Raw genomic sequence first — 17185 nt, 5'->3', positions numbered from 1 at the left:
GGCTGAAGGCCACTTGATCCGCTGCTGCGGAATTACTTTCAATTAATCATTTGCATATTGTTTCACAACCTGACAATAAGAAGGACCCTGGGGATGACGGCAATGAAAATCCCAGTTGAATCAGGGGTCCATAATGTCACGGGAGGGGACCCACGACCAATCCTCCAAATCTACCAGGAATTGCATGCCCCTGTACGGAGTACACAGGCTCACCATCGGGGAGCTGGGGGGGCAGCGGGGAGCTGGCAGAGGGAGCGAGAAGGCTTTCCATGACTGGTTTCACCCAGCTCACATGGAAGGCCAGGTGGATCCTGGAGGACCTAGGGAGCTTGAGCTTCACTGAGGAGTCATTAATAACTCACAATGGGGTATTGTCCGATGAATCTGGGGGTGAACTTGCGGCAGGAGTTGTGAATGGAGAGATCCTTGGGAGAAAGCTAAATGTTGCCCGGGACAGTAGGCAGGCACTGAACAGTGTCGGTAGTCTGCCGTTTTCTTGTAAATACTATGAACTGACTATGAGCAGGTTCCGAAGAGCATCGTTTACCAGAGCCTGGAATACGGCTGGAGCGTTTGTCAATCTGAAAGGCATAATGAGGTATGTGTAGTGTCCCAGCTGGGGATTGAAAGCCGTTTTCCCTTCGTCCCCTGTCCTGATAAATACCAAGTCGTAGGCATTTTTTAGGTCCAGCTTGGTGAAGACTTAGTAGGTCGAAGGCTGAGGAGATGAAGGGAAGAGGATAGCAGTTCTTGACAGTTATGTTGTGAAGGTGGTTGTAGCATATGCAGGGACGGAGGCTCTTGTCTTTCTTCTCCACTAAGAAGAAGCCAGCTTCTCCTGGGGACGAAGAAGGACGGATAATTCCAGCCTTGAGGGAGCTCTGGATGTAATCCTCCATGGCCTCATTTTCAGGGGCAGGCAGAGAATATAGGCTGAGGCACCTGGGAGCAGATCAATGGCACAGTCATAGTTGCGATGTGGGGGCAGAGAGGACACCATGGTTTTGCTGAAAACCTCCTTGAGGTCGTGGTAACAGCTAGGGAACCCTTGATGGTCGGGATTGTAAGGGTGTGCATGTGGTCCAGTGATAGCTATGGCTTTGTGTGTGTGGCAGTGTTTTCCCCAGCCCATAATTTTACCTGCTTCCCAGCTTATGTGAGGGTTATGTTTGGTTAGCCATGGGTACCCTAGGATGAGGTGATGCACATGGGTGTTGTACAGGTGGAAGGTCATGGGGAACCTGAGTGTTATGGGGGAAGACTGATGGGTGACTGTGCTTCAGAGTCTGCCATCCAAGGCAGCGGCAGGCAGGGAGTCTGGGAGAAGCCTCAAGTGTTTTGGCTAGCTTATCGTCCACAAGGCTGGTGCCCCAGTGTCAGGGCAAAAGGCAAGGTCGATTGCCAGGGATCAGATGAGCACACAGGATCAGAGCAGAAACAGGTTGAAACCTCAGTCAGAGGGCAAGGTGAGTAGGCAGGAACAGGAACAGACCAGGTCAGTGAGGGGTGATCAGTCCGGACCACAGTGCTGGAGGGGCTTGCATAATGTGAAGACGATCAGGCAACTTGTGTGTGGAACTGGACCTTAAGTACCTGGGCTGATGACAGGGATGAGCTGCAAGTGTAATGGAGAGCACAGATGATTGGAGTTTGGCTGAGGTGGGAATGGCAGTGAAAAAACACTGGATGAGGAGCTGGAGATGTGACAGCAAGTTAATGCCATTTTTAATTTATTTTTCGTGAATATGTACATATATTTATTCTTCTCTGTTCTCCATGTCACATATCCATGTGGTTATGCTCCTTGCTCTATTTTAAGGTTAAATGTTTTATCCAATCAGAATTCAGCTTGCTTGTTGTAATATTGGGATTCCAATTACAAGGCCAGAATGTAGAACAAAATGCTGTTTACGTTAACAGACTAGCAGTACAGCTAATGCTATGCTAGTGTCATACATTTCAGTCGTCGCCATCTTGATTCTTTCTTACTCTTTACACACATTACGTCTCAACCTGGTCTCAACAGTATCTGCTTTACAACACTGCCACCTAGCGTTACAAAATAGCAATAATAAGTGAACGCAACACTTGTGTTGCTAGGCTGTATAGGCTATATGCCCGAGGCCCTCAGAATTGACAGTGCCCTCGTCTGGGCGCTAAGTGAACAGGCACATATTGTTAGTTGCGACAGCCAATCAGACCACGAGTTGGCGACAGTAAAGCCAGCTAGAAGGCCTCACATTGAACATGACATGTACACAACCTGTAATTGGATACACACTTGTGAGAGTCAGAGCAGAGGCAGTGCTATGCAGAATAACTAAGCTGCATCTGGAGACTGCTAGCTGACAAATCAAATACATTTTGCCTTTTTTTCACCCACAATGGCAGAAGGAGGAGACAATTTGGTTGCAGATATACTTGCAAGGCCATCATATAGATGGACCTTTCAAAAGAAGTTAGATCTTGTGAGAAGAGGTCGGCCAACCCCCGAGCTAGCTAACCTGGTCCTGCCAATTTCAGTCTAGCAACTACGAACAGCACCCCTGGCTCACAGCTTCTGAGGGGTGCTGCAAATAGTTCTCTGGGATTGCCTTTTGTTTGCAACCATTAGATCTAGTGTATGGAGCTACACTGGATTTGCGAACTTAAAATGTTTTACCACGGCAGCAACGAGACACCAACAGTGTTTGAACAGTGCTTTTAAAACACTTTGGAGACACCTGAGTGGATCTTCAGCTTAACAGATGTTTTTAATTTTAAGTTTTGACAGCAATACAGTGATAAGTTTTAATTGCTGACACAAGTTAGATTTTTTTAATTCTCTGGAAGATAGTGTTGTATAAAGTACCCAAAAGCCGTACTTGATTAAAAGTACCTTACTGGAAAATTACTAAAGTGAAAGTTGCCTGCTAGATTACTTGAGTAATAGTAGCAAGTATTTACTGTACTTGAGTATCAAAAGTACTGTTAATAAAATGCAATCAGAAATTTGAGAACATTTCTTTATTCCTGTTTAGTTTAATTTGCAAAGTGTCACACTTAAACACTCAAAATAATGGAGCTTCAATACCTCCCTACATAAACCCAACCATATACAAAAATCCTTACAGACCTGCTTGCATGCCTACCAACATTCATACAATATAAAATTCTTAATGAAATCTTGGTGCTCGAGGGTGATGCAAACAAACAACGTTATTGGTGAACTTAACATGACTGCAGTGCAACAGCACTTGAACTGTCTATCCAGTCATTACTGAACCCTGAAAAACTTTTTCAACCTCAAAAGAAGTTGGTTCTCAAAATGGTGCGAACTCAGTCTCACTCTTCTTGGGCTAAAGACCAGACCAGCAATGCTAAACAGCCTCTCATGCTGCTGAGGCAGGTAAAGGAGTGTTTAGCTTCAGAGACAGCTTGCACAAGGCTGAGAAGGACTTCAGTGATTCCATTCCATCTGATGATAAGGCCAAATATCCCTCCAGTTCTTTGGAGCCGTATGAGGTGACTGCAGTGAGGAAAAGTAGTCTTCCTCATCAGAAGAGCTTGGCTTGCCACCATCTGGCTGCAGGGGAGGTGCTTCAAGGTGTTCTGATGTAGTCGACTCCTCAATTGTGAGGATGAAAATATAATTTCTAACATGGTATCATAGTTTTGTGCAAAACAGTTTGGTTTCGGTCATGACAACTATGTTGCAGTGTGTATTCTATGTTTGATGTGTGAATCATTGTTCATGCTGAAAGACATTAAGTATGACAAGTCACTTATTTTTGGATGTTGCCTTTCCCATTCTGATGGCGGCATCATTATTTGTCCAAGAAGTTCTGAATTTTGGGAGAAGAATCGCAGCTGCAATTAACTTAGGGTCTTGTGTCCAAAGCAAGTGTTCAATCCCGCCTGTATCAGAAACAATTGCATTACCATGCAAGCTTCCTCCTATTAAGGAGCGCAATTAAACAAGCTCCTGTTTTGTGATATTCCTTTGGCTGTTTTGACACAGTAAGTGAAATGATACTGCCATCGAGTCTTACCTGTAGAGCATCCACTAGAGGCCTGCAGTATTTCACGGTCAGCTTGACTCAGTCAAGTTTAGCAGTCAGGTTGATTGTGGGTAGTAGCCACCCCATCTGGACATTTTCTTCTGCCTGCAAGATGTTGGTGGCCTGGGCAACTGGGCTCATGACAGCAGCATACTCTGCAAATTCAGCTGGATTGAACCTGTAATAAACACACCATTCAATAACGCTTCATAATCTGATGCAGAACACAGGATAAGTAACCAACTAAAATGGTAAGTGGAAGTAGGAATACAACTGTGATAGTTATTTTCAATAGGCTTTATTATTACGTGATTAATCCAGGTGTGTCCGACCTAAAAAAAAAGGGTCAGACACACCTGGGTTATTCAGTTTGTCCAATAATGTATGACAGGAAATATAAAAACTGGCTTAAGTTCAGGAAGTAGGGGAGCTGTGCATAAAGCCTATTATGAAAACAATGAAACTTTGAACTCTGTCCAGATTACTCTGATGGCCCCCTCTCCCTTGTCTTTGATGATCCTGAGTAGTCTCCACTGCCAGAAAGAAGGAATTCCACCTGGTAACATTTGGGCTGAGTAGCTGAAGCACACATCTGAACTGACGCTTAATGAATGAATGAATGAATGAGATGAAAGTCAACAAAAAAATGTGACCACTTGGAACTATCATCACTGATAAATATGTCTAACTCCAGCGTTATATTTTTACAGCTGATTAACATTCATGGCTAAATCATTAAATCTCCCTTCCAATCCATCCATAACTACCATTAAGTTACCCTGAACTGGATAACGTTCCCAACGTTGCTACTACTAATGTAACTAAGCTAGTAGCCATTAGCGTTAGCTAACTAACACTATGAAAAATACAGTAAGTTAACATTAACTAATAAAAATGAATGTTGCAGTTCACAGGATTAGTCTTTTATAACTTACCTCAACATGTTTCCTAAGATGGGATGGAGAGTTTTTGTAAGCCAATATCTCATTATTTTTAGGTAGGCACAGCAGACATTTCATCCGGTAGGAGGAATCTTTCAGTCCGATGTAGCGGAACATTCCCCGCAGGTATGGCCACGAGTGTTCATCGTCATCTTCGTCATCTTTGCTGGTTGTTTCAGCAGCAGGTTCAGGTTCAGGTTCAGTCACCTCCATCTCTGACATTTTAGGCTTCTCTGTCTTCCTCCTTCTCTCTCAAATAACATTAGAGTCCCAACTTGTCTGAGACTACTGACATGATAATGCAACCATTACCGTAATTTGAAATTTACCCACTGGCCGCTAATTTCATCTGCCACACAGCGGGGTAAACCAATGATAACGTCTTGCGGTCTGTATCTACAACATCATTGGCTATTAGTCCCACCACAACAAAACAAAGATTGTCCGTTGGCTATCACGTTCCTTCTTATTTTGTAACGAGCAACGAGGATGCTCAGGTAAATGTAACGGAGTAAAAGTATTGATTTCTTCGGAAAAAAAGTAAAAGTCGTCAGAAATAGAAGTAGTAAAGTAAAGTACAAATATAAAAAAATACTACTTAAGTAAAGTAACAAAGTATTTTTACTTCATTACCATACAAGGCAAGGCAAGGCAATTTTATTTGTATAGCCCGTTTTCACAAACAGTTTGTCTCAAAGGGCTTCACACGGCATCATAACAACATCCTCTGCCCTTAGACCCTCACATCGACTGAGGAAAAACTCCATAGAAAACCCTTTTAACAGGGAAAAATCTGAGAAACCTCAGGGTGAGCAATCGAGGAGGGATCCCTCACCCAGGACGGACAGACGTGCAGTAGATGTTACAGACAAGAATACAGTTTACAATGCAGAATGTGAGAAACACGGAAATGTTAATAACAGCTGAAGAAGGAAGCTTCTGGTAGGGGAGGCAGGGAGAGCAAGCCAGCTTGATGGGGGACTGGATGGCAGACTGGTTCATGGAAGGAATAATATACAACACTGGTTGTACACGATTAAGGCGATGCAACACCTAGTAGTGTAAGTGTGCTTCTGTATATGATTTCTTGAGCCGTGGTGTCATAAATTACGGCGTTATTAGGGGTATTTATTCATATCGGACTAAGCAGGACATCACTGAAGGCCTAGGTGTGAAATGCATGGCCCGCCACTGCTTTTGTGTATGACCCCATTTTTTATTCAAGACTTTGAGCCTTGGATCTTGTCTTGGTATGCATCTGCGAGTCCACTTGTGTGTGTGACAGTGGGGATGCTCTGCTGGTGACACTGTAGATGATTTATTTAAGATTGAAGGCACATTGCAGTGGACCATCATTTTATTTTTCAACAGCACAATGACCCCAAATACACCTCCAGACTGTGCAAGGTCTATTTGACCGAGAAAAAGAGGAATGAAGTGCTATGCCAGATCTGGCCACCACAGTCAACTGACCTACATCCAGTGAGATAGTTTGGGATGAGATGGACCGTAGAGTGAAGGCAAAAAGGCCAACAAGTGCTCAGCATCGCTTGGAAATCCTTCAAGACTGTTGGAAAACCAACCTCATGAAGCACATCAAGAGACTGATGTTGTCGTCCTCCGCTTATTCAGCTGGCCTGGGTCGCGGAGGCAGCAACCTCAGCAAGGAAGCCCAGACTGCCCTTTCCCCAGCCACTTCCACCAGCTCTTCTGGAGTAATCCTGAGGTGTTCCCAGGCCAGCTGAGAGATATAATCCCTCCAGCATGTCCTGGGTTGGCCCCGAGGCTTCCTCCCAGTTGGACATGCCAAGAACACCTCCCAAGGGAGCTGTACAGGGGCCTCATGTATCAATACTTGCGTGGATCTCATACTAAAAAAAACGGCGGTTGCAAGAATCCCGAAAGTTGCGCACGCAGAAAAAAATGTATCAATATGTGCGAGTGCCGAAATCCATGCATATTTCCTTAATGCTGTACATCCCAATCAGTGTGGATTTGAGTGCAGATGTCGGAGTGACCGGGCCCTCCCCCGTTACGCCCATCTATAAATACGCAAATTTATTTAAATAGGGTCTCTGCTGTCCACGCTCGCAAAACAATGTCAAAGAAAAAGAGGTTGACAGCGTGGAGCTGGAGGTGCTGGTCAGGGAGGTGGAGGAGAGACAGCAGATTTTGTTTGGCAGCCTGTCCAGTGGTGTCAGTACAAAAAAAAATAAAACATTGTGGGTGGGATAAGGTGTGCGAGAGGGTGAACGCGGTGGGTTCGGAGCAACTCACCCCAGCAGAGATTTTTAAAAAGGCTAAAGCTCCCTTCTAATCACCAGTGTTGTTTATCATCATGTTCATACATCTTAACCACTTTTAATGACGGAAAGAACGAGTCACTACACTACTACAATTTTTATTACGATGTAGAAAATGGTGTTCGCTCCGTCCTTTACTGAACGATCAAAGCACACAGTTTTCCTCACTAAACCTGCGCGAGCATAACTACGTCATAAGCTTGCACTACTGCTAGCTATCTGAAAGATTTCCTATCTCTATTTGTAATGCATGTCTGCAATTCTAACTTCCTAAACAATGCAAGCTAAACGGGCAAGCCCGTCCCCTAGCACCAGCACAAGGCCGACAAAAGGTGGACGATCCTCCTGCCCACCCGGACCCTGCAGTGCATCCTCCGGCCCACACGGATCCAGTGGGAAGGTCCTAACACAGGCGATCCTGCAGTCGCAGGAGGACATTATTAGGGGAATAACGGGGATCGCGCGCCTGATGTTCTGAAACGTTTAGTGGACAAAATAAATTAATCTGGCTTCATGAATTGTGTAATCGTTCCTTACCCATTCACATTGTGGAAAGGAAAATTTGGCATGCCAGAACGGCTGCCCGGCCGGGATCGGCGTCCATCCCTCCAGCCTCTGCGCATCGATGATCTGCACATTGATGGAGTGGAAACCCTTACTATGAATGTAAGCGTGTTCCTCATGGGACGGCGCTTTTATGGCAACATGAGTGCAGTCGATGGCTCCGATTACATAGAGAATCCGACTATTGCTGCAAATTGCACTTTAATATTGGGAAGGGAATATAATGTACCTGCGGGAGAGGCGGATGATCAGGTCCAGCACCAAGGGCATGGCCCGGCTGAGGGTTGGCTGGCTCACCCAGGAACAGTCCGCTATCTCCCACTGGAAGGAGTCAGTGGCCAAGAAGGCTAAGCACCAGTGTCAGCACTGCGACAGCTCGGCTCCTGGCGGTTCTGCGCTGGAGTGCATGTCAGGTCCCCCTCCCCCCACCCCCCAACCTGGAGTGGGCAGGCCACCCTTTTCCAGCTGAGGAACATGGCCTCAGACTTGGAGGTGCTGATTCTCATCCTAGCTGCTTGACATTGAGCTGTGAGAGAATGCCAAGAGTGTGCAAAGCAGTTGTCAAGGCAAAGGATGACTATTAAGAAGAATCTATAACATAAAACATGTTTTGAGTTATTTTACACTTTTTTCTGATTAGATAATTCCCTGTGTTCATTCATCATTTTCGATGCCTTCAGTAAGAATCTACAAAGTAAATAGTCATGAAAATAGAGAAACCATTAAATGAGAAGGTGTGTCCAAAATTTTGACTGGTAGCTTGTGTATATATCTTTCCTCTTGTGTTCAGGTTGGCACCAACCTGTTTCTAGGTTTTGAATGCATACAAAGTACTACATAAAGCTGTTTATTCTTCTAGAACCTCTTTTGAAACAAAGATTAAAAAAAGTTTTACTCAATTATAAAATGCTCTAAAAATTGATTGTTTTTGTGTGTATAGGATTTTAAAACAGTAACTGCCAAAGCTGAAATCATAAACACACACATTGTTGCCTCACAGCAAGAAGGTTCCAGGTTTGAGCCCTGACTTGAGCACGGGTTCTTTCTGTGTGGAGTTGGAATGTTATCCCTGTGCCTGTGTGGGCTGTCCACAGGTAGGCCTACTCATGCTTCCTCCCACAGTCCAAAGACATGCAAATGGGGACGAGGCTGGATGGATGGATGGATGGGTTGAAATGTTACATTTCCAAATATCTCAATGAGTGTCTGATAAAGGGTTATGGAGAGATGTAATAGTTGACAAACAACTAACAAACTGACAACTGGCACAAAATATCGGAAATCTTTCATGAACACAACAAAAAGCTGTTTTCAAATGGTACAGGAAAGGCCATGCTGTGACACAGGGATGAGTTTTTCCACACCCCTGACCAACAGATGCATAGCAAACACTCATCCAGAAGGATGGAGACTGAAAAGCCTTGCATCTTTGTTGTCATGATAACAATGTGGTTCATTTCAGAAAGCAGGTTTAGTGAAAACTCTGAGTTAGTTGACTGGAAGTTTATGGAGACTCTGGGTTTGTGGATTCATAAAGCTGGTTCAGGTTTACTTTGAGTCAGTTGCCATAGCAACATGCTCCTAGAACGCTGACAGGTTTCCTGCAACTTACTCTGAGTTTCTCTTCCTCTTTACCTGAAGTCTGCAGACTAACAGCAGTGGCAAACATAGCATGTACTTGTACATGTACATGGCATGTGTAATACATGTCTGAGAGGGAGGGCAACATATTACCAAGTGTGCTGTTAAAGCGTACGACCCCATTGCCCATGGGATGGTAAGCGGTAGTATGAGACTTGGCAACGCCAGACAGCTGCAGCAGCTCACACACCCATTGACTCTCAAAGCTGACACAAAGCTGACTCACAGAATACATAATCCCACAACAACAACCCTGAGTCTGTCCCACTGCTTCAGCATCGCCACTGACCTGATGGACATGCCATGTCTCTCTCGCCTAGAGGGATGTCTCCTGGGGACCACAAACAGCAAGACATTGGGTACAAACTTGCCAGCACCTTCCCAGCCAGGCCAGCCCATCCTTTTATCCTTTGCCCTGCAGTCAATACTTGGCAATGGCTAAGCATGATGATGGGATGAGCTCTTACCAATAACAAATAAATAAGATAAACAGTCTGACATAACAGAATAAATTGATAAAAAAAAAACATTTTATGCACTGCTCCTTTAAATTAGCTTCCCTAAAATATAAATTAGCGATGTTGAGCATAAAGAAGGGGCTGCATGGTGGTGCAGTGGTTAGCACTGTGGCCTCACAGCAAGAGGCTTCTGGGTTTGAGTCGCGGCTCGGGCGCGGGATCTTTCTGTGCGGAGTTTGCATGTTCTCCCCGTGCCTGCGTGGGTTCTCTCTGGTACTCCAGCTTCCTCCCAAAGACATGCAATTTGGGGACTAGGCTAATGGATACTCTAAACTGACCATAGGTATGAACGTGAATGTGAATCGTTGTTCGTCTCTGTGTGTTGGCCCTGCGATGGACTGGCGACCTGTCCAGGGTGAACCCCGCCTCTCGCCCGTAGATGCTGGGATAGGCTCCAGCCCCCCCGCGACCCTTACTAGTAAGGAATAAGCGGAAGACGACGATGGATGGATGGAGCATAAAGAAATAGAAATCTAAGTAGCATTATAATGTCATAAAAAAACATCAATTGAGTAATCAAATTACATTTTACATTTCATTTTCTTTCACACCAGAAACCCTGTTTTTAGTTTTCTTTTGTCCATAAAAATCCATCCATTTTCTTCTACTTAGGGTGTTAAGGGTCACGGGGGGCTGGGCCCTGGGGGAGGTGGCCCATGTTTGCTGTGGTTCCAAAGGGTAATTCATTTCGACAAATGACTGCCACATCTCTCAGCTTTTATAAACGAGCATTTTAAACACTATAGACAATTTAACCACTCCACTGAGCCCGGCTTGATGGAGATGGGTAGGGAGAGGGAGAGAACTGTTCAGTGACTAACAGGAGATATAATAAAAAGAGTAAGCACATTTACACTCATGATGCTCAACCAACATCATGCTGGTAGCTCTCTCAACACCACGCTTTTGCACACCACAAAAAATTATGATGCATGAAGAATTTCATTTCATCAGGCCTCATCAGAGGCCAATTATATATATATATATATATATATATATATATATATATATATATATATAATTATAAATATATATCATCACTGCCAATTATATGTAGCATCTTTGTATTACATCATGGTTCTACTCAAGATCCAAGCTTAATTTAACATCCAAAAGGAATGAAGCGCTTGCATTTACAGTGACCACACAATTTTCTTCCTCTTTTATGTCATTGCTGGCATTCTCAGATGCATATTCAGAAAACATAATGTGATGAATATAATTACTGTTCCCTGAAGGAGGGAATGAGGTACAACACATAGTAAGGGATATCACGCCCTTGCAAGCCCTGAAGACACCTCTATTCACACCTGTACGGCAGATGATCTGTGGTGATATATGTAAGCCCCGCCTGCACCACAGTCATCCCTCAGTTCAATAGCCCCTCTTCACCAAGCCTAGCTGTACAGCAGGGCAACCCACTGTTGTAACTCGTTCCTCTCCTTCAGAGAAAAGTAGTTATATTCATAACATTATGTAAAAAAGGTCCAGGAGGTGGTCAAAAGAGCAAGGGCAGCCTCAGCTCCAGGAGCCAGTTGTGCACCATACATCATCTACAAGAGATGTCCAGGACTCCTCCAGCGCCTTTGGAAAATCCTGAAAGTCATCTGGTGAAGAGGAAGAGTCACCAATCAGTGGAGATGTGCCAATGGAGTTTGGATTTCCAAGGTGGAAAACTCAAACAACATTGAGCAGTTTCGTTCTATCTTGCTACTCAGTGTAGAGGGCAAAGTGTTCTTTAGTATCTTGTCTCTGCGGCTGACACAGTTCGTCCTCCAGAACGATTACATGGACACATCAGTACAGATAGGCGGCATCCATAGAGTGCCAGGCTACTTGGAACATACAGGCGTTGTCACCCAGCTCATCTGTGAAGCCCGTGAGACAAGAGGCGATCTGGCTGTCCTGTGGTTGGACCTGACCAATGCCTTTGAGTTCATACCGCATGGCTTAGTCAAGATCACGCCGCAGAAACACCATGTGCCCATTACCATCTGCAACCTCATCCTGGACTACTACAACGACTTAAGGCTGAGAGTCTCTTCAGGGTCTGAATCATCCAGCTGGCACCGGCTAGAAAAGGGAATCATAACAGACTGCACTATTTCTGTTACCCTTTTTGCCCTTGCCATGAATATGGTTGTCAAATTGGCAGAGGTGGAATGCAGAGTTCCAAAGATGAAGTCTGGCTTGAGAAAAACACGATCAGGGCCTTCATGGATGATCTCACCATCACAACCGCCTCAGTGCCTGGAACCAGATGTATCCTTCAAGGTCTAGAAAAGCTCTTCATGTGGGCCAGGATGAGCTTCAAGCCCAGCAAGTCTAGATCTCTAGTGATGAAAAAGGGGCATGTTGAAGACCAGTTTCACTATACACACCAGCAGGAGTTACCATTCCATCCATCACAGACCAGCCAGTGAAGAGCCTGGGAAAAGTGTTTGACTCTAGCCTTATGACTCCAATTCCATCAAGAAGACCATCAAAGACCTTGAAGAGTGGCTCAGGAAGGTGGACAAATCTGGTATGCCTCGGAGATTTAGAGCCTGGATCTACCAACATGCCATCCTGCCAAGGATCCTGCTGACTTTTCTTGTAAATAGTATTAGTGTTGTCCTCGAATGTCAATTTGTTGTCTATTGTGGTCCCTAAGTACTTGTAGGACTCTACAAATTCTACATCATGTCCATCAATGACTGTACTCTCTGGAGAGGGATGTGAGTATCTAAATTCAATACAAGTCTTTTGTCTTTGAAACATTCAGAGTTAAAAATGAATCATGACACCATTCATGAAAAAATTGTCAAAAAATAATCAACCACAGGACCATGAGAGGTTGCAGTACTGTTTGGCAGGCTCAAAATGACAGTATAATCTGCAAATTTCAGTATATGATGGTTTTCAAATGTGCTGCAGCAGTTGTTAGGGTACAATATGTACAGCAGAGGAGAGAAGACAACACCTTGCGGTGAGCCAGTAGATGTGATAGATAAATCAGAAAATTGTTTGTTTGCTCTCACTCTCTTTGTTCTGCATGTCACAAAATCCAAAATCCAGCCAACAATGCTACCATCCAGACTGAAGTTGTTAATTAGTCTCTGGATCAGCAGATGATGCTGTATGGTATTAAAGGCGGAGGAAGAGTCAACGAATGGCAATCCAGCATGATTGTCAGAGCTCTCCAAGTGCTTGTAAATGTTAATCTAGCAGAGTTACAGTGGCATCCTGAACCCCCCTCCTGGCCCTATAAGCAAACTGCAGTGGATCAAGTTAATGTTTAGTCTGATTCAAAAGTTCAGCTTTAACCAGTTTTTCAAATGATTTCATGACTAGAGAGGTCAGGGATATGGGCCTGAAATCATTCAAAGATGCGGGATGTTTAATTTTGGCAGCAGGAACTATGGTGGCCTGTTTCCACATGATAGGAACCTTCTGCTGAGAGAATGACAGATTAAAGATCTAATTAAAAATCGGTCCTACTTGTTCAGCACAGGTTGAGAGCATTCATCCACTGATGTTGTCAGGGCCAGCACTTGTTCTGGTTTTACAGTGTTTAAAGGTTTTAACAATCTTATGCACATTGAAAGGAGGAGAAGTGGCCACTTGATTGGGTTCCATGACAGAGTTTTTAAGCGTAGTTATTTCTTTGCTAAAATCATACACATCAAATCTTGATTAAAATTTGTTTAGCGCCTGAGCTCGAACCAGGTCAGAGGTGAACCCATCTAAAGATATCCTTTTCTTTCCGTTATCAGTCAGCCCAACCATGGCCTTGATGCTGTCCCATGCTGAGCCCAAGTTGTTATTGCTCAGCTTGTCTTCAACTTTTTGTTTGTAACACAGTTTGGCTCTCTACATTTCCTGTTTAATTTCCTTTTGAACAGAACTAAGCTTAGAAAGTTTCCCCTGTTTAAAAGCCTGTATCTTTTTATTGCACAACACTTTAAGATGTCTGCTCGCCCATGGTTTAAAAGAAAGACTGTTAAATCCTACCCTAATAGTAATTACTATTAGGGTAGGATTTAACAGTCTTTCCAGGAATAACTGTGTTGCAGTAGGTTATCCAGGAGCTGACCACATCGGTGAGTTTGTTGATGTCACTAGAAGATTTGATGAACTCCTCCCAAGCTGTACTGGCCAGACAGCCCTGAAGAGTCATTTTGGCCTTTTCTGACCACACATTTATATGTTTTTGGTAGTTACTTTCCCCCTCTGAAAGCATGTAAGATACAATAAGGTGCACACAGTTGTGGTCAGCTGAACCCAGCGGGGGGCGTGGAACTGATTTATAGGCCTTTTTAATGGACCCATAACGCTTATCCAGGACTGTGCATTAGACAGGATAATGCAGGGGCAGGGGGATGCGAGACAGGTGTTGCCGTCTCATATGCTCCCGCACCCCGCCTCTCCTGCCGCACTACCTTGGTTTACGCAGCGGGGCTCTGTTGTCACCTTTCCTGGGACCAATGACTATTGCCTCCAAGTCAGGAAAGACCAGGGGCCTCATGTATCAAAGCGCTTTACTCAAGAAAAACTTGCATACGCCAGGATCGACGTTCACGTTCAGATGTATCAATGCGAAAAGTTTGTCGATTCTTGCGCTGTTTCATGCCAACTCTGGAGGTGCTGTAGAAGTTGGCGGAAAGCCCATTCTTGCGTTAACTGCACTTTGGTCCATTGGCGACACCCTGTGGCGGTGTTTGGTGACTGACATTATTTGATAACCGCGCAGACATCGGGCATGAAAAGCCTTCCAGCGGGAGATGGGGGAACTCAGCCGGGCCAGGCCCTGGGTAGTGGACCTGATCATCCGCCTCTCCCGCAGGCACATTAAATTCCCTTACGGTTGAACAGGTCAATATTAAAGCGCAATTTGCAGCAATAGCCGGATTCTCTAATGTCTAATTCTCTAATGACTGCACTCATGTTGCCATAAAAGCACTGTCCCATGAGGAATACGCTTACGGTCATCGTAAGGGTTTCCACTCCATCAATGTGCAGATCCTTGATGCACAGAGGCTGGAGGGATGGATGCCGATCCCAGCCGGGCAGCGCGTGAATTTCATTTCCACAGTGTGAATGGGTAAGAAGCGATTACACGATTCATGAAGCCAGATTAATTTATTTTGTCCACGAAACCTTCAAGAACATTTATCATGCGGTCGAGCTGCTCATTCATCCCCGTTATTTCCCTAATAATGTCCTCCTGAAGGACCGCCAATGTGAGGACCATCCCTCTGGATCCGTGTGGGCCAGAGGATGCGCCGCTGGGGCCGGGTTGGCTGGAGGACTGTCCGCCGCTTGTCGGCCTGGTGCTGGTGATGGGGCCGGGGGACAGGCTGGCCCGAATGCCGCTGGTCCTGGCGGATGACTCTGAGCCGGTGGACGGGCTGGCGCCGGAGCCGACAGGGGTGCTGCACGTCGGCAGCATGGCTGACGGATCAATTCCTATTGAACATATTGGTTTATTTAAAAGGCTGATTCTGTGTATTTTTGCCTTTACATCTGTGGCAAAGCATGTGGAAATGTTGCTTAAGAAATGGAGTTGCCACTTACCCTCCAGGCTCTCGGAGTCAGTGTGGGTGGCGGCGACAATCCCCCCACAGAGGTGCTGCCCATGACTGCCGCCACCCGCTGCTCAAATTCCATCAGGTGCCCCTCTCCCTGACCCCCACCTGTCTGGCCCGCACTCCTCCGGAGGGCAGCTGTACGCCGCTTGACCTCCACCTTGAGGTCCTGATGGTGCCATTTTCCATATTGTTATTTAAATTTAGATTTAAGCCAATTGATTATTGTAGTTATTGCATTTAGTGATTGCGTAGTGTTGAATTTAGTCATACGTTAGCTTGCATTGTTTAGGAAGTTAGAATTGCAGACATGCACAAGAAATAAAGAGGAAATCTTTCAGAGCGCTAGCAGTGGTGCAAGCTTATGACGTAGTGATGCTCACGCAAGTTTAGTGAGGAAAATTGTGCTTTGTATCACTTTGATCATTCAGTAAAGGAGGAGCCAATACTTTTCTACCGTCGTAATAAAAATTCAAACACGTAGCGACTCGTTCTTTCCATCATTAGAAGAGGTTAAGATGTATGAACATGATGATCAACAACACTGGTGTTTGGAAGGGAACCATGGGAGATCCCCCAGCAGCCTTAGCCTATAGCAGCATAGCTAAGGGCCAGCCTTAGCAGCCCTAACTATAAGCCTGATCAAAAAGGAAGGTTTTTACTCTGCTCTTAAAGGTCGAGAAGGTGTCTGCATCCCGGACCGAAACTGGGAGACGGTTCCACAGGAGGGGAGCCTGATAGCTGAAGGCTCTTGCTCCCATCTACTTTTAGAAACTCTAGGAACCACCAGTAACCCTGCATCCTGGGAGCGAAGGGTTCTAGAGGTCACTGTACCCTGGGAGGAGCGCATGGATGAAGCCCAAGAGTGAAAGTGTGCGAAGTACCAGGAGCAGGAGATGGACAACCTTCTGTGAGCATTTCGAGGTGGGATGTCAAGGCTTTGCAGGGCGGTCGTTATGCAGACTCTTAGCTAAGCTAGGGATCGTGGGCCTGGCTAAGAAGAGGGCCATCAAATCAACCATAAATGCTGCAGAGAGAACCACTAGTTGGCTCTGGCTAAAGAGGGAAGCCACATGGTCAACTGCTGCTGGGATGCAGGCCAGGAATTGATCACCCCTGGTCAGGTCACCTTGGCGAGGGTGTTTGATGTTTGAACAGAACCAAAACACCAGTTGACCCCAGGAAACATCACTGATGATGCATCCCAGCACGTCCAAAGAATGTTTTCAAGAAGCTGCTCCCTTTCAGTTGATTCACTTGGTACAACACATATAGTAGGGGACATGTATACATGCCCCACAGAGCAGCCACCGAACTGGAAACAAACCCCCAGCACTCTAGTGCATTACAGACCCAGAAGAAAGGACAGCATAAGCCACTGAATGGGCTGTCACGTACAGCCAATAAAACCGGACAAGTGTGCGGTGACGACCAACTGGCCCCAGCACAGATATCACCAACAGAAACCCCACAAAACAAGGCCCATGAGGCTGCCATGCCCCTGGTCGAATGCACCCTCAATCCTCGGGGCAATGGCAGACCTCTGCTGCTGTAAGCAAGGGAGATAGCCTCCACAGTCCAGTGGGAAAGCCGCTGCTTAGACAGAGCCTT

The sequence above is a fragment of the Aulostomus chinensis genome, chromosome 11 (genome assembly GCF_037954235.1).
Source record: "Aulostomus chinensis isolate RoL2024-O1b breed Wild chromosome 11, RoL_Achi_v1.0, whole genome shotgun sequence".
Taxonomy (NCBI): Eukaryota; Metazoa; Chordata; class Actinopteri; order Syngnathiformes; family Aulostomidae; genus Aulostomus; species Aulostomus chinensis.
Note: the sequence above shows the minus strand (reverse complement) of the source record.